Below are 25,650 nucleotides of genomic sequence, written 5' to 3'. Positions count from 1 at the left end.
GAGTGGCATTTGCTTCCCAGACTGCCAACTCCAGTGCCAGATATGACGCTCTGGTTTGGTCTTCCGCTTGGTATTTGCATTTTTACCGGAATGAAATTACATATATTGGGACATAGAATTCTTATGGCTGAGCATTAGGACACTCTCCATACCAGTGACTGGAGAGAGCAGAAAACTGATCCTGCCTGAGAAAACTAAGGTATCACTGAGAAGGTGGTCAAAATGAACAACAGCCCTGTCCAAACTGGTACCTTTGTACATTAATGAAAGAAACTCTTGTGCTAAGTGACTGGTGGATTCTACTCCTCTTGATGTCACCAGAAAAACAAACCCTAATATCACTGGAGAGTGGATCAGTCTCATGATGATGCTGTTTAGATAAATGGAGATAACTGAGAATATGGGTGGAAGAATGGAGAGAAAGATGGCCCAGCTTTATGTGGTCAGAATAATTTTGTGGCTCAGCAATAGTTATGTTTCTTCATGATTAAGAGCATTTTGTTTCTGTGTGAAATGGAAATTTCCTACATGGGGACAAGACAGAGATAAAGGATATTTGGGAAGCGGTTGTATGGATGAATAGGAGCAAATTTGATGAGAACATCTGGATGAATGATTGGGTGCAATGGTAGTACTGAAAACCTCAGGCTCAGCAGAAAGAAAAATATCAGGAAGAAAAAGCTCATCAGGTTTACAAGCACATGAATGACACATACTGGTGGACAGCCATTTCTAGATACCTTTCCCCCCTTTGCATACATTTCTGACATTTCTTACTGAATTAGCAGATCAGTATTGAAAGTTGTGGATGTTTAAATGCTGAAAAAATATTTTTACTGGATGAAATATTTACTGGATCATGAAGCAATGTTACTGTTGAGCTGCAGCTTTTGGATTCCAGTGATTTTTGCCAACATGTCCTTTCTATATTGAAGACAATTTTGAGCATACACTCTTTATTCTTAAAAGCAGGCTTGGGGCTGCCCCCCACTTCCAGTATTGTACAGACTAGGCCTAGATGATTAGTGCTTTGCATGATGATCTTTGATCCAAAGAGATGCTAATTGAAGAAGGGCAAATGGTTTCAATAAAAAAGGATCAGCCCTTTGCTATCTCTGTTTAGAAGGATGCTAGGGTGTAGCGCTTGGAAAGGAACTCTGATACTCTGGACAGCAACAGTAAGAGCAGACAATTCTGGGCTAGCATTACCATATTACCATAGATCACTCCAATGAAACAACTGTTGTGGGGGATGTGAAAGGAACTTGCACAGCAATTTAAATATATTTTTGACAATGCCTGCCCTTAGATTCTGTTTATATGTATTATTAGTGAAAGATCTAACTGGGCCATTCTTGTTCTCTAAAATTTTATATTTTAAAGTTCATAATTCAGCTGAGGGTTGGGTTTTGTCTTGTTTTTGGTAGATGCTTTTTGGAGCTGTAATTTAATGGTAGATGTTAAGATCATAGGAGTCCTCAGCAACTATCTATTTGGAAAGCTATTATGAGATTGGAGACTTTGAATCATGACGTTATGTAAAGGTTTTGCACAGTATGAAAAATCCTTTTAATAAGAAATAAGAAGTGATCATATTATACATTTAAAGCCTATGAACATTTCTGATAAACGTGTTCACATGCAGACTATCAAAGTTATGATAACATACATTTTGCATCTTATAATAAAACATGAATTGGGACCTATATAAAGGAGCACTTGGATCTAATGCCATAATTTAATGGCAGACATTAAGATCAAAAAGCCCTCAAACTAACTCTAGTTAGTTAGACATGAAAAAAATCAATAGGCTCATTAATTTATAGAATACCATCATTTCCAAATCATAAAAGGTTCATCTAGCAAAGTAACATGAATATAGTATTTAGTCTTTCAGTAAAGTTTTTAAATCCTTGTATTATGCATCTTCAGATTTTTACAAAACACTATGTGGCAATTAAGAGCCTCTTGTGGTGCACAGTGATAAGGCAGCAGACATGCAGTCTGAAAGCTCTGCCCATGAGGCTGGGAGTTTGATCCCAGCAGCCGGCTCAAGGTTGACTCAGCCTTCCATCCTTCCGAGGTCGGTAAAATGAGTACCCGGCTTGCTGGGGGGTAAACAGTAATGACTGGGGAAGGCACTGGCAAACCACCCCGTATTGAGCCTGCCATGAAAACGCTAGAGGGCGTCACCCCAAGGGTCAGACATGACCCAGTGCTTGCACAGGGGATACCTTTACCTTTACCTTATGTGGCAATTGGTTATTGTTCCCATTTGACTATGCAGCTGAAGATGCATCTCATATTTATCAAGATTTTGTGGGTTCTGAAGCCATAGAGCACCTATATGTACTTTTTATGAGATATAGTTAAGACCAATTTTTCATTTGGATTTGTATTTGTCTTGTGCTTTGGAACTGTCAACAAAAGAAACACTAGGCTTCAGAGAAAGTTGTTCAGTATTGAATGGGATACATTCTTTCCCTTCATACCTAAGAGTGTGGTCCTACAATGGATGAATTCCTTGCCTGGTCAGTGACACATATTAATGTGCACATATGGCTATGTTCTGGGAATTGTATGTAGAACATATTTCAATATTTGAATTTTGTTTTACAATTTGCTTCAGTCAAACAGGCTTGTTTTTGATCTCATACTGGGCAACCATAAAATAAGGGAACAAGATTAAAAACTGCTATATTACAAGTTTATTTGTGTGTTGAGAAAACATGTATTTTCAGATAGGCTAGATGGATGGACAAGATTTAATTTTAAGGGCTAAAAGGCATTGTATGAAATATTGTTCTGATGTTTTTCACATAGAATGGGTTCACTTAAGTCTAGAAATAAGCCAATGCCTGTAACTTAATTATTCAAAAAAGTCTTATAATTGAGTACAACTATGTAAGCATATAAAAGAGCCTCTTGTGGCGCAAAGTGGTAAGGCAGCCGTCTGACAGCTTTGCCCATGAGGCTGGGAGTTCAATCCCAGCAGCCGGCTCAAGGTTGACTCAGCCTTCCATCCTTCCGAGGTCGGTAAAATGAGTACCCAGCTTGCTGGGGGGGTAAACGGTGATGACTGGGGAAGGCACTGGCAAACCACCCCGTATTGAGTCTGCCAAGAAAATGCTAGAGGGCGTCACCCCAAGGGTCAGACATGACCCGGTGTTTGCACAGGGGATACCTTTACCTTTACCTTTATGTAAGCATATATGGCGTATTGCTTAGGAGTGGCAAGCCAGATTTGATTCCCTGCTCTTCCACATGCAGCCAGCTGGGTGACCTTGGGCTCATACCAGCCCTGATAGTGCTGTTCTGACAGAGCAGTAATATCAGGGCTCTCTCAACCTCACCTACTTCACAGGGTGTCTGTTGTGGGGGGAGGAAAAGAAGATGATTGTAAGCTGCTAAAGGTAAAAGTAAAGGTATCTCCTGTACAAGCACCGAGTCATGTCTGACCTCCAGCATTTTCATTGCAGACTCAATACGGGGTAGTTTGCCAGTACCTTCCCATTACCGTTTACCCCACCGGAAAGCTGGGTACTCATTTTACCGACCTTGGAAGGATGGAAGGCTGAGTCAACCTTGAGCCGGCTGCTGGGATTGAACTCCCAGCCTCATGGGCAGAGCTTCCAGACAACATTTCTGCTGCCTTACCACTCTACATCACAAGAGGCTCTTTGTAAGCTGCTGTGAGATTCCAATTCTTCTTCTAAGAAATAAAAACAGGAGTATTGATCTTTTGGACTACCAGAAGGCCTGATTCTTCACTAATAACAACCAGATCCTAGCTACAGGAATTATTGCTTCTATATGTTAGAGAATGTAGCATATAGTAACAGAGAAATCTCATGAAATCATTACAAAATCAGGCAACAATATGCTCAGTGACAGGGTAAATTCAGTACCGCTACAAAGCTCTGCAGCAGCAAGATCTCACACTGCTTTTATACTTATACAGCACATAACTGGAGAGCAACATTTTGAGTTCATAGTTGTCTTATGTCTAAATTGTTGGTTGGAAATGTATTTGTGCAGAGAAGCAACTGGACACCAAGGACAAGTATTCCTCCTTGAGGAGTATCAGCTGCCTTGCAGGTAACAATGCAATGGCAAGAGAGGTGTGGGAGGGGATGGTCAGTGAACTTGCTGGCAGTCCATTTGGGGAAGTAGGAGATTCCCTGGCCTCCCTCCGTCCAGTCCTTCTTCCAAAATGGCTATGTTTAAAAATTATGTTTCACCATGATGGCCAACACTAAGTCTGTGCCAAGCCAAACAAGCTTTCAATGGTATCTTTCTTCATTTATATTATCCCAATGACGGTTTTGGCAATGCTTTAAGATAAGCATAGTTTAAAATAAATGGTTAATACATTCAAGCAAGAGTTTAAAAAAAACTACTGTCTACTGTTCACAATAAAAACATGCATGTAGATATAATTGTATACATTTTAAAGGGACCTTTATCCAGTAATAGTAATCTCTTATGATAAGTTAAACAGAGAAAGAGCATTTGGACTGAATTCTCAAAATTCCACCTTGCTTTGCAGGAGATGGTAGTGAACCAAAGAGAGTAGAGATGTTAGAGAAGTAATTATTGATTTCACAGGACTTCCTTGTTGGGTATGGTACTAATTGGTAGCAGAAGTTGTTTTTGCTGCAAATGCTATTTGAAGTGGAAGTTGACCATCCCCTCCTCCAAAAATATATTTCTTAAGGAGTTAGCTTTCCATTTAGATAGGCAAGGCAATGAATGTCACTGTCTATTGAAGAACAAGTTAATTTCCTATAAAGTAGTGATCCCCAACCTGTGGGCCGTGGACCACATGTGGTCCTTCGACTAATTGGAGGTGGGCCCTGAAGGACGCCTGCTCTCCCCCGCCCCGGCCCTTTACTTCATCCCCCCCGGCCCTTTACAACACACTTCGGGTGTCATTGTCTCCCATCACTCCCAGATGGGACTATCTCGTTGCAGAGAAACAAGCTCAGGGTTCCCATTGATTTGTCATTGTCATGAGTTAAAATTTCCATGAAAATAAAATGTTCCTTATGTTCATTGTTGTGGTGTGTCTGTATCTTATTTTGAAGGGATGTTTAAACATTACCATAGCGATCAGAGAGCATTAGGGCAGTGGTTGAGACTAGAGGAGTAAACTACCCCCACCCACTAGGACTCAGTAAAAGGCGTTGAGTGGTCCCCGGTGATAAAAAGGTTGGGGACCACTGCTATAAAGGACAATAGAAAAGGATTTCCTGATGGGAGGGGAAGAGAAAAGAGACAAAGAAAAGATACCTTCGCTGTCTGCATGTTTTAGAGAAGAGCCATATTTGTATTGTTAATATTTGACACCCTTTCCTAAATATAAAACAATCCCACGGGATAAAGGTCTGTTCACATTTAAAGTTAAGTCTCCTACAATGGGGTTCTCCACATTTAGTGATCCAAGGACCACTCTTTTTTTCCAAATGTCACAACCCCCCATGTTATTCTTCTCTCTTAATAAAACTATTCCTTTGCCATCTTACTTTAGCCATTGCTTTTTCCAAGGAACAAATGATAAGAAGATTGAGCAAGATGACATTCACTTGAATGCTTTCTTTTAATACATTGTTGCATTTGTTCCAATTCACTTAAATATTTTTTTGACAAATCCAGTTGTGTGTACTATAAAAGATACTCCCTTATTCTGCATTTGTAAAGAGAATTTATAGGTCAAAGAGCCTGGAAAACCAGTTATCACTCCCCCGTCTTTAGAATCCCCACTGGAAGAACTTGTTAAAGTTGTTTTTCAGCTCCATTGTCTGTGGTTATATCCACTTCCAAGGCATGTCTACAATTCCCAATGAAACTTACAGAAACTTTAACAATGATTTGTATGGGATCTCATTAACAAATGTGAAGGTAAGCAGAAGAAAGGAAAAATACTGAGGAAAGTCATAAAAGTTTTGCTATTGACAATAACATATCAGAGTAATTCTGAATCAATTGCTACACTTTCACATAACAGCAATGATGTTTAAATACTGAGAGAGAGGAAACCTTTCTTTCAGACTCAGTCCTAGCAACACCATCCACCATGCAGGCCTGGGAAATTTGTGTACTTGCATGTAGCCACCATAGGGGTGACCTTGTATATTATTTAGAAACATCACGTAATGTACCATCCAGTTGCCGGTCCTTCTGAAATAGTTTATTTGGTTAGAAAAGTTTTATAACACCTATTGAAGAATCTGCCCAGGAAGGATTAAAAATAAAAATAATAAAAACAGAACATTGGGGGAGGGGGGAATCCAACCTAGGGTAAAAATGAATAGCATAAAACAGACATCTTAAAATCAGTTTCCAGACCAAAATAATGTTAAAAAATCAACTCCTGAATTAAAATCACATTTGAACATTGTTGGATGCCAGTGCTTAGTATCTGCAGTGATTTCCACTTCTGAGCATAATTAGCTTTCATCAGAGGTGTGCCGTCAGAAATCAAGTTCCATTCCTAACCATACCAATTCATAAGCATACTATATGGTCAGAATTCAAAAATATTTAACTTTAGTATATTCTGGAGCAACCATAATCCTTCCAGGTAGTTATTCTGGTGGCCTGCAATCTGATTTCATTTTCCCGCATAGTGGAAAGGACAGTAAGAAGAGAGAATGATATAGAAGGCATATGACTATCAGGTGTTTCCATCCTTCCTTCCTTTCTTCTTACCTACCTACTTACCTACCTACCCACCCACCTACCTACCTCTTTCTGTTTTCTCCTAGACTTCAGTTGTCCCTTCCAGCCATCATTCCCTCCCCCAGTTGCCCTGCAGCCTCTCCCCTTTCCCTCCTTCCTTCCCACCCATGTACCTTTTTCTGTTCCACCTAATCATCAGTTCCCTTCCATCCCTCCCTATCTCTCCTTTTCCGGCTTCCTTTCTTCCAGTCTACCTCCTTAGCCTTTTCAGTCTTTGTGCTCATCTGTTGGCTGACACTCAGTAAGTCATGAAGATTTGGCAGTATTGTTTGGGATTTCCAAGACACATCAAAATGGCTGCAAAGATTGGCCAGTATTTTATTTCAATTTTAACCTACCCCCCCCCCATATCATTCTAGGTGGCAGAATTTTCAAAACATCTTCCCTGTGCATGGCCCCATTGTGCTGATTTTTAAAATTTGCATTCTGGGGGCTCCAACACATACATTTTATGGGGGGAATTTAGCATGAACAAAGAGCATTGGAGAAAAAAAAACAAAGGCTTTGATTTGCACAAGGAATAAGTGAATCAGAACTGGGGGCTTGTGTCCAAAAATATTTGACATCACCCTTCTTTAACATGGGCAGTCAGAAGCATGAAGTCATGTAATTAAAGCAACTTGTAGAATAACAGTAAGAAATTTTAATTTAGGGTGTTTGTATTGTGTCAGTTACGGTGGGAGATAAGAGATTAAAAAGAAACATTTTAGTATTTTGATTTCTTTGTTGTAGTTTCTAACTGGTTTCACCTGTTTTGAGCCTACCTGGAGTTCTTTGCTCTGAAGGTCTTCTGATTCAGTATTAACTCCTTGCTTGTAGCTGGGGTAGGGGGTTGTAGGGGGGGGGAAGAGTGATTCAGTGGGAGAGCCTCCACTTTGCATACAGTCCCCTCACCTCCAGGTAAAAATATGAGGTAGTAGGTGACTACTTGTGATTCTGGAGAGTTGCTGCCTGTCTGATTAAACAATACTGCCCTGAGCCAGTCTCAGAAGGGCAGTCTAAAATTCTAATAAATAATTATAGTCCTGACTGGTCTGATTCAGTATAAGGCAGGTTCAGGTGTGCCCTGCTAAGGATATAGTCTTGCCTTTGCACAGAAGGACATCCTTGGCCATCCTTGGCCAGCTCCATAGTTCAGTGACTACAGTACATCTTTCTTTTAAAGCAACAGGGTTAACTAGAATGGCTAAATAAGTAAGCACCAGCTTTTTGAATGGAGTGAGTTAAACGGCTAATACTTACATAGATCAGTATCAACTAGCTTGTGTATGATCTGATTATACTATTGCAAATAATATCTGTTATTAACTCCTACAACTAGCAACAACAGCACACACTCAGTCATTTCTACATTGTTTACATTGTGAACATTTCACCAGGATAATGTGTGTGAGCAGATACTTTCCTTCCCTCTGCATATTTTCAGAGCCAAATCCAGAGACCCCTCTGTTCTGCACGTACAACATTCATTAACACCAAAAGGATTACTCCACGGGAAAGGATTTGCATGACTAGGCAATTGTGCAGTTGGCGGAGCCACTGCTGTTAAGAACAGGAACAGGAGAGAAGAACAGAGTTGGAACCTGAAGACTAGACCAGTTGCCACTTGTGTCACAGATTCTTGGACAATTTACTAGCCCTTGGGTTGTTTAAATCTCAGTGTATAAACCTGGAAATTATAGAGACTTACTGTGCTATTCTAGGTGATAGATCAAGATGGACAGTCATGTTCATCTATCCATAGCAGTAGAAAAGAGCAAGAGTCCATTAGTACATTAAAGACTAATAAAGTTTGTGACAGGGTTAGGTATGAGCTTTTGGGAGTCACTGCTCACATCTTCAGCTATCTAAAAAAGTGAGCAATGACCCACACCTTGCCACAAATTTTGTTAGTTATAAGGTGCTACTGGACTCTTGCTGTTTTCTAGTGCTATCTAAAACAGAGTTTCAGCCTGCTAAATCCATTGTAATTAATAGGCACAGTTAGTATCATTAACATCACATTTTTAGATGAAGTATTTAAAAAATGTAAAGATGTAAAATATGCAATAAACATGTGTTTTCAAATACCATTATGCTTGTTATGGAGTTATGATGGGCTGCAGTTCAGTCTGGAGTGCCATTATGTTGGGTATAAAAATGTCTAAAAAATGACCAAATATCCAAGTCAACCAAAAATCAAAATAAGAAAGAAAAGAAAGAGAATTCCAGCCAAAGAAACCACCAGTTGGACACAGTTGGACACAGAGATCTCAACAAGCAGTGAAGAGCCAAAAGTCTGGAGACCTCAGTGGTTAGTTAGTTCCAAAGATTTGTGGGCCAAATATGTTTGTTCAGCAGTGGTTGCAAGCATAATAGATGGCCAGAAGGTTCTTGGTACCAAATCTCAGTGAGAGAGCTGGAAAGTACTGGGGGAGGAATGCCTTCAAATAACTTGGGCCAGGGCCATAAAGGGCATTAAAGATAAACAGAAGCACCTTCCATTGTATCCAGAAGCATATTGGCAGCTCCTACTCATTAAAAATTGGTGTTATATGTGGTCAGCTGTGACCACCAGGAAATTAATTTGATTGCCGCATAGTGGGCCAGTTGTTGCTCCCAAACTGCCTTCAAAGGAAGGCAGCCCCACATAGGGTGCATTACAACAGGCCAAATGGGAGATCCAGTTTCCAGAATCAAAAGCAGCTCTTGAATCAGCCAATGCTATTAAAGAAAGCCCATGTAGATGCAACAGTGAAAGGGCTGAACCTGGACCAGAACCCACTGGATTTGAACCTCTCCTTTGCCCATGAGGTCAACTAAGTAAGTTTGGCCCAATTGTTCCCCTTATCTTAAAACAAGTGAACATTTCAAAACAAAAAACAACCCCACCTATAATCAGTTCTTCAGCATGTTGAAGTGTGATGCTGAATGCTCAAAAGTCTTACAGTTTAACTAAAATCATCTGGAAATGGGGGTTTTTCTCAAAGATTTATGGATCTTCACATTTTGCCCCTTATATACTTGAGCCAGAAGCTGTTGCTGTAAGTATGCATCACAGCGTCTGGACAGAAAGAAGGCATCTCATCCCCTAGAAATAGGGACGGGCTTTAGCTTCAATTCTGTGCAATAATAGCTCTGGAAGTAGCCCCTTTATAACACAGTGAGTCTCAGGCTAGGAGCCTTACTGGGTGGAAATGGTGGCTGGCCAGTGACACAGGACAACATTTGAGCAAAATCAGATGAAAAGGAATGTATTGCAACTCATATGTCTTACTCTTGGCTAGAGAAAAATGTCCACAAGTGATGAGGCTTTCTCAGATCTTCTTCCTCTTCAGTACTCCCTCTCTGGTCATGTATCAAGTCATTCTGTATTCCACATTAAATCCATAGCTTGTATTTTCTTGTAAATTAAATTAAATTGGTCTGTCACACATAGTTCATAACTAGTAAAAAAAAGTTATATCATTTTACTATCTTCCTATTGTCTGATTTTAATAAGGAACATACTTCTGTACCAGTCTTGGTTTAAAAGGGCAATTAATTACTCAACAGCTTATATTTATGGTACTAGGAAGCAAGCAATAAACAATCATCAAGAGTGCATGTGTAGACTTTGTTTTTTTTAACACAATGTGAGCATTATGAGCGAGGCCTATTATCATGACAATTGCTGCCAACATCCCCATTAGAAGAGAATGTGTCTCAGGGAATACAGGCGGAAGATTAGATCAATTGCTGCAAAATGGTTCTTTGATAGATAGCAGCCTCTAGGTTGGCAGTAAAAATAAAACTCTTCTTGTTAGGTAATCCAGAGTGAAAGTTAAACTTTTAAAAATAAAACTGGACTCCAGGGGCACTTTTAAAAAAAGTGTACATATAAAGTTTTGTCTTAGATATATTTAATAAATGTTAACATTTTACATAGCATGGGAAATGCCAGAAAATGTTGACATCTACAAGGAGAACAATTCTTTGAGATCATTTGAGTGATGAAGAATGGTTACAAGAATACTAAGTAGTTTTGTGAATGCTGTTAAAACGTGCCCATTAATTTCAGAAAATTCTGAAGTTCATCAATTTAGATGAAATTTCATTCTCATTAGTATCCCAAGTATGCTAATATTAACATCTACTCAGTTATAGTGGTACATACTTGGAACAAACCCAACATTTTCTGACACTGTTGGTGAACACCAGTTTTCCGCAAAACCACCCAGAGCCGTAGGGAAGGGTGGGATAGAAATCTAAATAAATAAATAAACAAACAAACAAACAAATAAAATTTCTGCATATGCCTTAACCTAATTTGAATATACAGGCCTTCCATTTTAAACTGTTCTCCATGTCCAAACTCCTTGAAAAATGTAATGAACATTTAATTTTTTAAAATCTGAATCATGACCCAGTCATGTTCTTCACACAAGTACTTAATTTTAGCACTCAAGAATTTTTAACCACAGGATTTATTTATGGTATTCTATTTATATTTTATTTATTTATATTTGAACTATGGATGTTTGAGTGTTGCATTTGTTCAAGGCCAGGAGGCTGATAAGAAGGTGCAATGCCGAAGGTACAATTTTAAATGCAAATATTTATGGACCTCAAAATGTTTATATTAAAAGTAATTAGTCACAAATGAAGGTAGAATATAATGTTTCCTTGATTCAGTTTTAATTTTAAAACAATCTGCTGTATTTTAAAAAAGCAGACGAAAACGATAAAAAGAGAAGCGAATGCCCTGATCTCTAGGTAATTCATTGCCTTAGCTTAAAAAAATATTACCCTATCTCTTTCTTCAGGAAACTTTAATTCAGTACAATCCTATGCAAAACTCACAGTTGACTTTATGAACAATTTAGATAACCCCATTCAGTCAGATATGTTTGTAGGATATGAAGAAGAAGAGTTGTTTTTATACCCGCTATTAAATGCCCACAGGAGTCTCAAAGCGGCTTCCCTTCCTCTCCCCACAACAGAATTTGGGTGCCTTCCCTTCCTCTCCCCACAACAGACAACTTCTGAGGCAGATGTGACTGAGAAAGCTCTGAGAACTGTGACTGGTCCAAGGTCATCCAGCTGGCTGCATCTGGAAGAATGGTGGAGCAGCTACACACTACACCACTTGTTTAATCCACACATTATTTCAACAGTACTAAGATGGGAATGGTGATAGAAGCAGACCCTAACCATTTTTAATTTCCTTTTGATATAATTTATGTATGGCAGTGAGGCTCTAATTAATCATACTACAAACCTATGAATAAATCTGCACCCCAAAGGGTTTTTTTGCAGCTATTGCTTTAGATTTAACCGCCCCTCAGCTGTTTGGGGGGCAGGAGAGTACCCAACTTTCGCCCCTGGCTGTTTGGAGGCCAGGAAGGGGACCAAAGAATATCCAACTGGGTGAAAGGAATGCACTGTAGGGTTGTGTGCGGCAGCGTCTGAATCGGCCGTTCCAGGCCGACGTAGCCAGCGCTGTGCCGCGGGGGGGGGGGGGGGGGAGAGGTGCGAGCGCTGGTGCATAACTCGACCTGCCATGCACAACCCTAGAATGCAGTTGCAGGCCTTCTAGTCACAGTAGAGGCCAGCAGATCCAGCTCTCCCTGCCTCTGGCTGTTTGGAAGCCAGGAGGGGGAACAAAGGAGGCCCATCCAGGTGAGAAGGTGTGCCAGCGCAGGCCTTCTGGATGGGAAGAGTTACCAGCAGCAGGCTCTTCTTGTGATAATATCAAGCCATTTTAAATATGTTTTCAATTTTAAATATGTTTTCATTTTTAAATATATAACAGATGCTAAGTTTGCTCCTTTTAAACAACAAAAGAAAACATTCTGCCCAGACTGAAGTCTGCAGCATTCAGAGGACATTCTCATAATGCAGAGTAGCTCTAATGTGGCAAATATGTCTACGCTACTCTACTCTCCTGCCTGATATATTTACTGTCCAGAAAAGGGGTCTTTTAATATGATGCAGTTGTCACAAATGGAAGGCTCAGTGCCTTAGATCATTCTAGACCTTGACAGGAAGCCTCAAAGGTTAGCATTTCTATGGTTCTTGATCCAGGTAAGAGCAATGTGAAAAGCACTGAGGAAAGGATGTTGGTATGCTTTGGCCATGGATCACATGTGGAAAATTCCGTTATACCATTGGAGTACTATTTGAACTTCCCTCCATATAGATAGTTATCATTGATCTTTTCCACAGATTTCTTTCCTGTTCTGTCTCAAGTTAAGTTGCACCGTGATATGGATAGTAACCTGAGAGTGTGATATGAAGGCGGCTTCTTGACCAAGATATATAATAAATAATAATAATAATATATGCTAAGCTCAAGATGGAACTAGAATCCAAACAGAACAAGTTATTCACTGTGGCCCACTAGTCCTGCTTATGCAGCGATTAAATTTTTCATTGTAGTTCTAATAATACAATTTTCTGAAAGTTTCTCTCCATTATGTTAGCATGTGTAAACTGTCTTAAGGATGCCAGTCCCCAGACAGGATCCCTCAGAATTACAAGTCATCTCCAGACTAAAGAGATCAGTCGCCCTGGAGAAAATGGCTGCTTTGAAGGGTGAACACCCATTCCCAGCTCCACTCCTAAAGTATCTAGGTATTTCCCTGTCCAGAGCCGGCAATTCTAGATAACATGCATGTACATTATCATTGGAATTCTGGTTCCTAATACCAGACATTGTGAGGAGCTGCCATTCCCCTGTGAAAGAAACGCACCTGGGGTAACCACTATATAAAAGAGAACTCATATGAATAGTGTCTCAGTTCAATTGCTTGCCAGAATGGTCTGGTCATGTGGTTCAAGCAGTCAAGGATAGCTCCAGTAAGAGTCAGGATTTAACATTAAAGTGTGTGCATGTAGCTGACTGCATAGTTCACATGGTTTTATGGAAATCAGCAAGTGTATCACTGACAGTAAGGCATTTAACCTTAAAGAAATTGTCCACATCTACCTACAGAACAACTGATTTAGTATGTGTTCTGCTCTATATGTAATATGCAAAATCTCATTTCTGAAGTGGACCAAAACTTCGAAGAGAATACTGCTCTCTTTGTAACAGAACCATGAAAGTTGTTCAGATTTGTAGTCTGAATCAGATATTTGCAAAGGCTGGCAACCTCAGTAATTTGGAGCAACATTCACCTACGCTTAGTTTCCTGTGTATGAGTTCTGCTGAACTGAACAACTGACCACATGGCAGGATGATGTACAGCACCCAAAGTTTTTGAATTTAAGTAGCCTCCCAAATGTTCCATTGAGCTTTACAAAGCCTTACTGAAGTCTCAAGTCGGTTTGGAAATAATCACCGAGACACCAAGTGGAACAACCTGTGAGTTGTTTTCATCAATCATTTGGGATGGTCACTGAACTCCCATTTATGCAGTGGGAGGAAGAGCTCCCCTCAGTTTCCTCCCTGGAATTAAGCCAGTGGGGTGAGTTGGCAGGAACAAGGAGGTGACTCAATACCAAATATTTATCCCTCTGGCATACAGTATGTTAGATTACCAAGGAATGTACCAAGTTAGCAGATGCCCTTTTATGCTTTTATCTTCTCTTTGCCTTTGCAGATTATGTACGAATCATTTGTAGCTTCCCAGACAGATCTGTCTCACCCTATACCTCCTGCTCATCTTTGTCTGCTTTTGTAACCAAAGAAATAGTTTTGAATCAGTTTTTCTCAGCATGACTTCCTCAGGGAAATAAGGAAAGGGATTTTCTGCCCCATATCTTGTTTTATTTTCTATTATCAAATGGGCTGCTGTCCAAGGTTCTGGCTGATTCAAATGTGGACTGCAGTTTGCTTATTTTAAAACAATTCTGCAGCTGATAATAGCTGAATCTCTCCTCCACACACACACACATTTTTGTTGCTCCCAGCTCCTTTTACATGACCAAGGGCAAACCCACACCTAACACAGAAAGGAACAATGTTGCAAAGCCCTATTGTAATTAAAATTTCACTGGCAGTGCGTAGTTTCATGAGGCTGTTAAGAATGTTCATTATCATGATTCCTACAATGTAGACATATTTTTGATGTTTATATAATAAGGAAAACATAGAGTTGGGCTCGTTTTTCTTTAAAATAAATGAGTGTGTTGTACTACACTTAAATGGTAAAGACACAGAGTTGCTGGACTGATTAGTCTCACAAGTTGATTCTTTGAGAAATCCCCAGGGTAAGCGTAGTTTTATTAAAAGACCTCATGTAAATTTAAACCTGTATAGATTACTTGAAATGTTAGCTACAGCTAAGCAGCAATAGATCAATATCCAGAAGTGCACTGGATCTTCTTGATATATGGTCATGTAGACAGAACTCACCATTTTTCTTACTTCTGCCACTACCACCCACTTTGATAGCCTCTGTTCTTCATGACTGTAAATCCATAACCAAAAGTAAAATGCAACTTTACATGAGCAGCATAAATAGTGAAAGATCTTGCGCAGATAACTTTGGTTAGGGCCATAGCATAAATTATGTCATTACCATGTTTACCATTCTTCCACTAACACTCATGTCAAAGTTAGTAGCTTGCATACGAAAGCTTAAACCTTGAATAAAACTTTGTTGATCTTAAAGGTGCCACTAGACTCAAAGTGCAATTCTTTAGGGTAATTTGATCCCTTATCTCCCTAGAGGAAGGGTACACAAATAGTAGTCAATTGGACATCAGCTGTGAAACATTTGCAAGCTCTTTCACAAATAAAATCTCATTGCTCTGCCATGACCTTCCACCAACTTTAGATACAGTAAAAGAACTGGAGGCCCCTTGGCCACCTTTGGAGGTTCTTTTTTTTTTTTTTTTTTTTATAATGATTTTTTTTTATTTTCATAAAGATAGAAATATAGTCATCATTTGAGAATATACGACCCCACATTGACTCCACAGTGATATAAACTTTTGCCCAAAACTCTAAGAGCCATGAGTCTAAGAGCCATCCACATTTCCACTACATTAAAAAAAAAAAAAGCCTGTTTAGATATACAAAAGAAAAGTTATTATTAATCAACTTACTTGAGAGATCGTAGACCTCACATTAACTGCTTGATACAATCTGAGAGCTATCCTAGCAGATATTTCTAGGTTTGAGTTAGATGCTTAACATTAAACATTTCTTATAGCACAGTATTAGTTTTGGCCCTGTATCAATACCCTGATAAAGGGAGAGGAAAGTAGGGCTTTGCCTTAAAGATGTACAAAGAAAAAAAATTACAAAAGGATTTCATAATTTCTCCTTATCCTTAATACAGATACATCTACAAACCATTTATACTTGGCCCATTCTAAGAGCCATCCTGACAGGTATAAGTTGAGAGCTTTGCATTTTCTACAGATCAATATGAGCTTTGGCCCTATAACAATACACCAATAAAAAAAATAATAAGAGGGGAAAGCCCCATTTTATATTTCCAACGCTAACGATTATATTACCTATATGCCTACTAAGAAAAAGAAACAAGAGAGAAAAAAGGCACTGCTTCCCCTTTTTCATAAAAATAGCAATATAGGATACAGTATATGTTGTTAATACAGAGAATAATAAGATTTCCAGGTTTAGATTAAATGCTTAACATTAAACATAGAACAATATAAGCTTTCAGTCTTCTATAGCTTCTCCTTATCCTTGGTTCTAATACATCTACAAAACAATTTTTGCTTGACCCATTCTAAGAACCATCCTCAGTGTAGGCTTTAGTCCTAGGACAATTCACTAATAGAAGAAAGAAAAAATAAGGGGGGAGAACCCCATTTTACATTTTCAGCACTAATGATTATATTACCTATATGCCTATAAAAGAAAAGAGACAAAAAAAAAAAAAAACAAGAGCGAAAGAGACACTGCTTCCCCTTTTTCATAAAAATGGAAATATAGAATACGGTATAACATTAAACATAAAACAATATGAGCTTTCGGTCTTCTTAAGGGGGTCTCATCTCGAGGCTTGCTACATCTTGTCGTTCCCGTAAAATTATATTCTGTCCCATTGGCCTTTGGCGTAGAAAGTGCAGTTGTACTCTTTCCCGCAAAATATGCATCGATAAATCTTGAGGCCGTTGCACCTCCTGGACTCCAGTATCAATACAATTTTTTCCCCAGAGAGATCCTTTAAATCGGTTACTTTCACTGCAGATCCATATTTCTTTTGATTGATTTTTGTACACTCTTGCTTTGAGATGGCTGTATGTCTTTTTAAAAAGGGTGTCCTTATCTGGGCTGCAGAACTCCGGCATCCCATTTTCCGTCTCCAGAATTTCAGATTTCTCTTCTACTGTTGGTTTTCCACCTTGTTTAGAGCTGTCATCAGCCACTGTTATTGATCCATTATTCCTGTTAAAGACGTCTTCCTTGGCATCTTGGATCTCCTTGAAGATATGAATTTCAGATTTCTCTTCTGCTGTTGGTTTTCCACCTTGTTTAAAGCTGTCATCAGTCACTGTTATTGATCCATCATTCCTATTGAAGACTTCTTCCTTGCCATCTTGGATCTCCTTGGAGATATTTTTGATCAATCCATCTAAGAATACTTTGTAATCTTGGGTTTGTATCTCTATTAGATGAGCCAATCTTTTTAACATAGACATGATTTTGACTTTAAAAAAACCCGGCCCCAAACAATTTTACAAGTGGCCAGTAGAGGTCCTCTGTTTTATCCTCTAATGTTCCGGCACAGGCATGTGACGTATTGAAGCCGGTTAAGGCAGGGATTCTCGTACTGGCACAAAGTTCTCGTGAGATTTTCACATTCACTGCTCTTATCTCTATCTCCGAAAACCAAAACAATTACAATAAGAGCTTTTGCCAATTAATTCGAGTTGATTTGAATCCTTCTTCTGCTTAGTTAGGAGAATTAGCCTGCCTCTTAACGAGGTGGCTTCAGGCAGAGCAGAGTAAGAGGAGGGGGGAAACAAAGGGCTTTGATGCAGGAAGAGAGACGGAGAAAAAAAAAGCGAGAGATACTTGCAGTAAATGATGTTTTGGAACTCAGCCGAAGTCCTCCCCTCAGTTCAAAGCGTTCATTTGTGGTAAATCATCATGTAGGGTTGAAGCAGATACTTTAAGATTAAAGAAAGAAAAGAAAGTCCGAGGTAGAAAATGGCAGTCGTCCTCTGGACCTGGAACGCTGACAGCCTATAATCCAGGGAGATATACTCCCTAAAGGATTGGAGACGGCCCCAAGAACTTCCTGGGTAGAAAGGTGAGGTGAGGTTTGCGTACCCCTCCTCTTTTCTGCCAATTGCTTGCACAATTGACCCCTGTCAGGCTTCAGAGATAGCAGAGCAGATGCCCTGCCACCCTCTCAGGACGACATCTTTAGCCACCCTTTGGAGGTTCTGTTTGATGGCATCAGATGGCTCTCACTGACCAAAGTGGATAGGTGGCTTACTTCAATGAGGCCGACCACCTGTCCTTTGGATCCCTGCCCTTCTTGGTTGCTCAAGACAAGTGACAATCCCTGGCCTAAGAGATGTGAATTTGGCCTCAACCAGGGCCAGGGCCTTTTTGGTCCTGGCCATAACCTAATGGAATGAACTCCCAGAAGAGCTGCGGGCCCTGTAGGAACTGTCTCAGTTCAAAGGAGCTTGCAAGACGGCACCTCTTCCACCAGGCATTTGGCTGGGGCCAATGAATTTCCTGAACATCACTAATAAGGAAGCTCCTCTACACTCTTCTCCCATCCTGGACTGATGTGAGCAGACTTACTCATTATTACACTTGGCAGCTACAGTAAGTGGATTTATTTTTTAAGGGTTTAAACTTTTTAAACCTTTAAATTGTTTCACTGTTTTATTGAATTGTTGTAATCTGCCCTGAGACAGCTATGCCGAGAAGTAAGTTAATAGAAACTGAATTATAAATAAAAATGAAAACAAAAAGAAGAAACTAAGCAGCAGATAGAGAATCTGAGAAAGAAGACCTGGTGGAATGAGCTCCCAAAAGAGCTGAGAGCCCTGACAGAGCTTTCAGCATTCCACAGGACTTGCAAGACAGGGTTCTTCTGGCAGGTGTTTGGTTGAGACCAGGCTTGGAAGATTGGGCCCTCCCTGTATAGGCCCCAGAGGCTGGACATCACCAGAAGATACCCCTCCATGGGGCAGTGGTGGTGGCGGCAGTTGTGGTAGGGTGGGAGAGGGAATGTCTGCAGATTGTTTTTTTTGCCATCAATACTGGATTGTTTTTCATGTATTATATGGGTTTTTAAGATCTGTAAACTGCCACAAGCTGGCTGGGTCTGGGAGTAGTGCTTAAATATGTAAACGTAAAAATAAATAAACAAGCAAACAAACAAATAAGGGAACCTTCCTGTAATGGAAAGGCAAGAAAGGCCTTTATAATAATTGGCAATCTACCCTTATCATGGTGCAAAGAGTGGTATACATGTCCACATTTCCCTGTGACATCCCAAGCAGTGAGGGTATGTTGCATCCAATGGCTGCAGATTAATTTGGTAGGATTCTTAAACATCCCTGGGAAGAAGGAATTTGAAAGGCCCATGTTACTTCCTGGTAGCAGAGCAGGGGCAGCCAATAATTGCCAGAAAGGATCCTTGTTGCATAAACAGGATTTTTTTTGGGGGGGGGGAACTATTGTACATGTTCCATGTACTGTGTCCATGAAATAAAAGTGATGGAATATGACAACTTGCTGAGAGGTTTAGGGGGCAGGGTGCATTTGGAAAACTCGTGAGCACAGTGCAGCCTAGCCTAGTACTAACATGGTGTTCACAAAAAGATAGTTCACTGGTAAACTCTGGAACTTTCTTATGTGCATCCTTCTTGCATGAGCCACATAACATGGGATCCATGAATTTCAACAAAATCACAATCTACCTTGGCTTGAGCTCCAAATGGTACCTTAAGTCTCATTCAAACATCATAGCAAATCTGTGTCAGTGCTGGATATGAGTACACTTAGTTATCATCCATGACTGTTCTTTCCCATCTCTACCTCCTCTTCCCTCAGGTGTTGAGCAAAATGGAAAACTTTTTTTTTTAAGGTTTTGATGACGCACCAATTTGCTGAGATATTTCATCCGAGGCACCTGGAGAAATTAAAGCTGGTTTCCTCACCACAAATCCGAATTCTAAATTGGGAGCCTTCCCAAACTGAGAGGTTTTCAATTACACTGTGTACATATGCAAGGAAAGCACAGTAGGGAAGCAAGAGGGGGGTTCCTAGCTGCACATGTATTGCAAGAAGCTGAGTTTGTGCCAATTACAGACAAAACATGAGTTTGCCATGGTGTCTGAATATGGCCCTAACAGGATTTCTGGGTTGAAACAAGGGGACTGTGAAATTTGAGAGCATTCCTGGATTGAACACCTTTTGCATTTCAGTACTCAGGGAGAAGCAAAGGGTTGGAAAGAATATTCATCCCTCAAGTCTTGGCCTTAAAAATGTACACACTAGTCAACTAGTGTGATCACCAGTTCTATGAGCACACCTTTCCTATTCTGGTGCAGTTGGCTTGTCAGCTTTCAGAGTTGCTGCATATAAAATGCAAGTTTTCTTAAAATATTAATTACTTTTTAAACATTTTAAAAGACTTTTCTTTTAGTCAGGGTTAATATATTTTTCATAATAATTGGAGCTTCTTACAATGCCACTAACTGGTTTCCAAGGCAGAACATGAGGACATATTACAGGCTTCTCTTATCTAATGCTGTACCTGAAGCATGACTGATATAGTGTCTTCTGCACACCCTTTGGAGAAGGATACTTCACAGATTTACTAGGCCACTATCTCTATTTTAGAATTCCTAATATTTAAATCTGTGTTTCTGAAAACCTTTCCCACTCCTTTTCATCATTCTGGTTAGTCTTTAGTTGAACCAGTAGAATATTGGATGGAACAGCTGACATTATATGTGTATCTATAAGCTTGCAAAACCTATTCTGCTTTCTAGTGGAACAATTTTAATTTTATGAATTGTGAGAACCAGGCATGGAATCACTGATTGGTTCAAAATTGAGAAAGGAGTTCGGCAAGGCTGTATACTGTCGCCTTGCCTATTTAACTTGTATGCGGAGCACATCATGAGAAAGGCGGAGTTAGATGAGTCACAAATTGGGATTAAGATTGCAGGGAGAAATAACAACAACCTCAGATATGCAGATGATACCACTCTAATGGCAGAAAGTGAAGAGGAACTAAAGAGCCTGTTGATGCGGGTGAAGGAGGTGAGTGCAAAATTTGGCTTGACACTCAATATCAAGAAAACTAAAATCATGGCATCTGGCTCTCTCAATTCCTGACAAATAGATGGGGAAGAAATGGAGGTAGTGACAGATTTTATTTTTCTGGGCTCCAAGATCACTGCAGATGGGGACTGCAGCAAACTAATTAAAAGACACTTGCTGCTGCGGAAGAAAGCTATGGCAAATCTAGACAGCTACCTAAAAAGCAGAGACATCACCCTGTCAACTAAAGTGCGTCTAGTCAAGGCTATGGTCTTCCCAGTTGCAATGTATGGCTGCGAGAGTTGGACCATAACGAAGGCCGAGTGTCAAAGAATTGAGGCTTTTGAACTCTGGTGCTGGAGAAGACTCTTGCGAGTCCCTTGGACTGCAAGGCAAACAAACCGGTCAGTCCTAGAGGAGATCAGCCCTGACTGCTCTTTAGAAGGCCAGATCCTGAAGATGAAACTCAAATACTTTGGCCACCTCATGAGAAGGAAGGACTCCCTGGAGAAGAGCCTAATGCTGGGAGCAATCGAGAGCAAAAGAAGAATGGGACGACAGAGAATGAGGTGGATGGATGGAGTCACTGAAGCAGTTGGTGCAAGTTTAAATGGACTCCAGGGAACGATAGAGGACAGGAAGGCCTGGAGGATCATTATCCATCAGGTCATGATGGGTTGGATACGACTTCGCAACTAACAACAAGAAGCTTTAAATGAGTTCCAGGCATGTTAGATAGTCTTTGGTGTGTAACAAACTTCTTCTTCCTCTAAAACCTAAGTTGCAGACAGGAACCCATTGAAAACCATTAATCTTGTGCAAGTAGAAGTTTTAGAGGATGAAGAAGTATACTCCACAACAGTGATTGCCTAGCATGTGCATAACTTATTGATACGATCTCAGCCACAGTGTCCTAACTAATTAATTACATGGATACCTGCTTTTCTTCATAGAGCTCAGAGTTGCTTATATATGGATTACATGAGGTCTCCAATCAGCAAGTTACAGAACAGCTTAGCATTCAGAAGGAAACTGCATCACACATGGATATTATTGAGATCTTAACATGTGTGTCTCAATTATTCCATCCTTAATTTTTTATTTAGATTAAAATTGACTAATTACTTTGGACTTTAATTTCCATTCCAAGTGTTTCATTAATGTTTGTATTAATCTTCTTGACGTTTCTTTGCTCAAAAGTGGATATCACATTTTTATATAATTCTTCTTCCAACGAGGACTTGGTGAGGTTCAAGGTTCTCCCTTTCTCTGTTTATTATCCCAACTTTTTGAGAAAGGCTAGGTAGAGAAAAGAGAACCTTATGACTAAACTGGGGATTTGAATCAGTGTCTTCCCAGTTGTAGGAGAACATTCTACCCACTACACAACTGTTTTTTATACCAAAAATGTGTTAATTGAGTTGCACCAGTCAATTTCACACAAAGTGCCAATTTCTCAATTCAGTTGCTTAACTTTCCAAACTAGGCTCCAGTATTAGTTGAGTAATTTGAACTGAATCACATTATTTGATAAATTATTCAGTATTACAATTTCCAAAGCAAGATTTTCAGAGAATCTGTCTTGAGTTGCTGCTTTAATTTTAATGAGGTGATCCATTAATGACATCATCCTTATCATAGCCTGTCTGTAGCATAAACACTGCTTAAGTGGCTGTCAGTATAATCCTATGCAGAGTTACTCCAGTCTAAATTCATTTACTTCAGCGAACGTAGATTGGAGTAATTCTGCATAGGATTGCCCTGTGAAACATATATTGGGGGAGAGCACAAAAGATTCATCAGCAAACCTGAGAGGAAAAATTCAGTAGGGCACAAAAATCCTGTCTGGGTTTAGTCAACTAGCTGAATAACCGGTTGATTCACCGGTACATTCATCCCACTTTATTTATATGGTGCACTGTGTTCTGAACGAGAGAAATAATGAATTAATATGTAGTGTCATGAGTTTGGCTGTGTTTCTGTGGGTATGCTTGTCATTATGGTTTTTCTCTGACCAGCCTGACAGCTGATCAGACACTAGAAGGTCCTTAATGGCTTAGACTCTTTCTCCCAGCATTAAGCTGGAACAGAAGGAACAAATAAATGAAAGAATGACAATTAGAGTTTGGACAGTGAGATTGCTAGAAGGACGCATTATGTTTGAATAATTTCAGACCACAAGATGAAAGTTCATATGGGGCTACTATTAGCCATGAAGGCTGGAAGCTTTTGTAGACTTCAATGACAATGTACTTCCATGCACCTAATTCTTTTGGGCTGCAATGCCAGAAATGCAAATTCTATGTGCAGGAAATAAAAATGTGTAAATGCTTGCATGTTGCAGAAATATCATCACCAGCAAGTCTTCTTTTCATTTAAGAAGTTCAAAACACATCATTCTGAAGCTACCAACTATAAAGCATTATTTATTAGGCAGCATACAAGATGATGCTGATAAGGCAACCAAAACAACCATTCAAAGGGTTCTGAAATAAGTTGTTAATCCATGAAAAAAATCATAATTTTATCCTAAATGATTTCTATGAGTTATTAAGACCACCGAGGGGCCTATTAATTTTTTGACAGTGAGGAAAGATGGGAGGACGTATGGAGGAAGAAAAAACAGAGTGCTGAAAATAATAGAGGAAGATTCACTAATCTCCTTGTGGCCACACCCTGCTTAGCTGAGGCCAAGTCCACAGACCTCAGCTAAGGGGGTGTCTGCAAGAGGGGTCAGAACAAGATTACAAAACTGAGGAAGTTAGATATGGCCACCTCCCTGTTAAGTAAGACAGCCAAATCCTCTGAATGGTTCCCAAGGCTTTCAAGACCCAGTGGCAGTCTTGAGGGCTATCAGTGGATTAACAGGTGACTTGACTCAGTCCAGAGTCAAGAAACCACAATACAGAACTGGTAGAGTAACACAAGGCAAGGCACAGGTTACCTCTAAGCTTGTTCAAGAACTAGACAAGGGGTTTAAAAAAATTAAATAAGAACATTGAGAAATATCTCAGTAGACTCACTGAAGCACAAAGAATAGCAAAGTTCTGAGGCAGAGTTTCAAAAGTCCAGAGTCCATAGGCAAAGAATGGTCAAACCACATGCAGGTTGCAGGATACAGGTAGGATAGGACAAAATTGCACAAAAGTCTGACAAAGTTTGACAAAGGTCTGACAAAATGGTGTTACAAATTAAATGTGTATGGCTTTTCCCCATATGGGATTCTAGACACATAAAGCAATCAAGACTATTTGCCAATTTATTAATAAGCCACCAGAATTACTGATGCCAAGGCAGGAGACACGAGAAGAGCCAATCCTAGGTGGAATGCTGACTTCATCTAGCTAGAAGTCCATTTCTCAAAACAAGTTAATTGCGACCATTTGCAATGGGTTACCTTATCAGAGTAGCTCTGAGAATGTTAGCTTCTTGAAGGACACAGGTGGGTAAAACTGGGCAGCACAAGCGTGCACCGAAAATGCAAAGATCTTCCTTTGGCGGCCTACTAGAAAATCTACAGGCCTAATGCCTGAACCAAAGTTTTTCAAAAGCAAGAATTAAAGCCGTTATTTCACTACATGCTTCATAATTGAGTAAAGAGAGATTTACTACCCCCATCGGTGGATATTTTAATCCCAGGGAGAAAAAAATTAGGAACAGTCACAAGACTTAATCTTGTAGTGTGTCATCTGTTTCCATAACTGTGTTAGAACTAAAAACTGCACAGAAATGGAAGTCAATTGGATTTGTTACACAAACACTTGCAGTTCAAAGCCAGTGCTGGCTTTCTGGTTTTGCAAAAATACCATAAAGGCTCCCAGTAAGGAGTAAGATACTTTAATAGATCATGGGTGGCCTGGTGCTAGGGGTGACAGGATGCCCTTCATTGCACCACTTTATTGTTCCAGAATTCCTCTCTGCTTTGCATTCTGGTCCTCCTGCATTCTTGTCTAACTATTAAATATCTACAATTAATTCTGGATTTGAATAGTGCACAGCTAACTGCACCTTGCAATTTTCTTTAGTTTGTTTACATCTCTATCCTCCCCTCTGTGTAACAGAGGGGCACCTGCAGATAGGTTAAAATCACTATAGAATAGCAATCTTGCTCTGATCAGATTTAGGATTGTCTCAATATTCTTTTGTACATTTTTACCAGTGGACACTTGCACTCTTATACATAAACAAAACATCACATTAAAATAATATTGACAAAACAGCACATGTAATTACACCAAAATAGCCTTCTCTCCAGTGAGCTTTCAATGGACTTATGTGCCCCAGTAATGCAGGATGAGGTGAGACACATGAACTGAAGAGCTGGTGGTTGAAGGATCCTGCTGTATAAAATGTGGAAATAAAAAAAAATTGAATGATTGACAGCTTCTATTGCATCAGGTCTCTTTGAATGTGAACTCCAAAATCTTAAGAGGGGGAGGACGATGGTGATAAAGGCCATTGAGGAGTGTTCCTAACCAGCACTGTGAATCCTTATGGCTAAACTTTCCTTAGAAGTCTTCATGGCAGTAACCTGGGTGAGTTTCAGGGCAATCCTATACAGAGTTTCTCCAGTCAAAGCCCATTGATCCCCATGCAGACAGACTGAAGTAACTTTATAAAGGACTACTCCCTAAATAGGTTCCTGCTTTTTGAACAGGTTACCTGATGTCATAGATAAGAGCTGCTATTTTCATGTGACAAAATCTGCCATGGGAATGTCTGTGCTG

At 39.8% G+C, this 25,650-nt stretch overlaps 1 protein-coding gene across 5 annotated transcripts in view; it reads left to right on the top strand.

Moving 5' to 3' along the window:
- Positions 1 to 25,650, top strand: part of KCNC1 (potassium voltage-gated channel subfamily C member 1) — a 179,637-nt gene that overhangs the window by 2,503 nt on the left and 151,484 nt on the right. The window lies entirely within an intron of this gene.

This window comes from Paroedura picta, chromosome 2 (genome assembly GCF_049243985.1).
Source record: "Paroedura picta isolate Pp20150507F chromosome 2, Ppicta_v3.0, whole genome shotgun sequence".
NCBI lineage: Eukaryota > Metazoa > Chordata > Lepidosauria > Squamata > Gekkonidae > Paroedura > Paroedura picta.
Note: the sequence above shows the minus strand (reverse complement) of the source record. Positions and strands in the feature narration are given on the sequence as shown.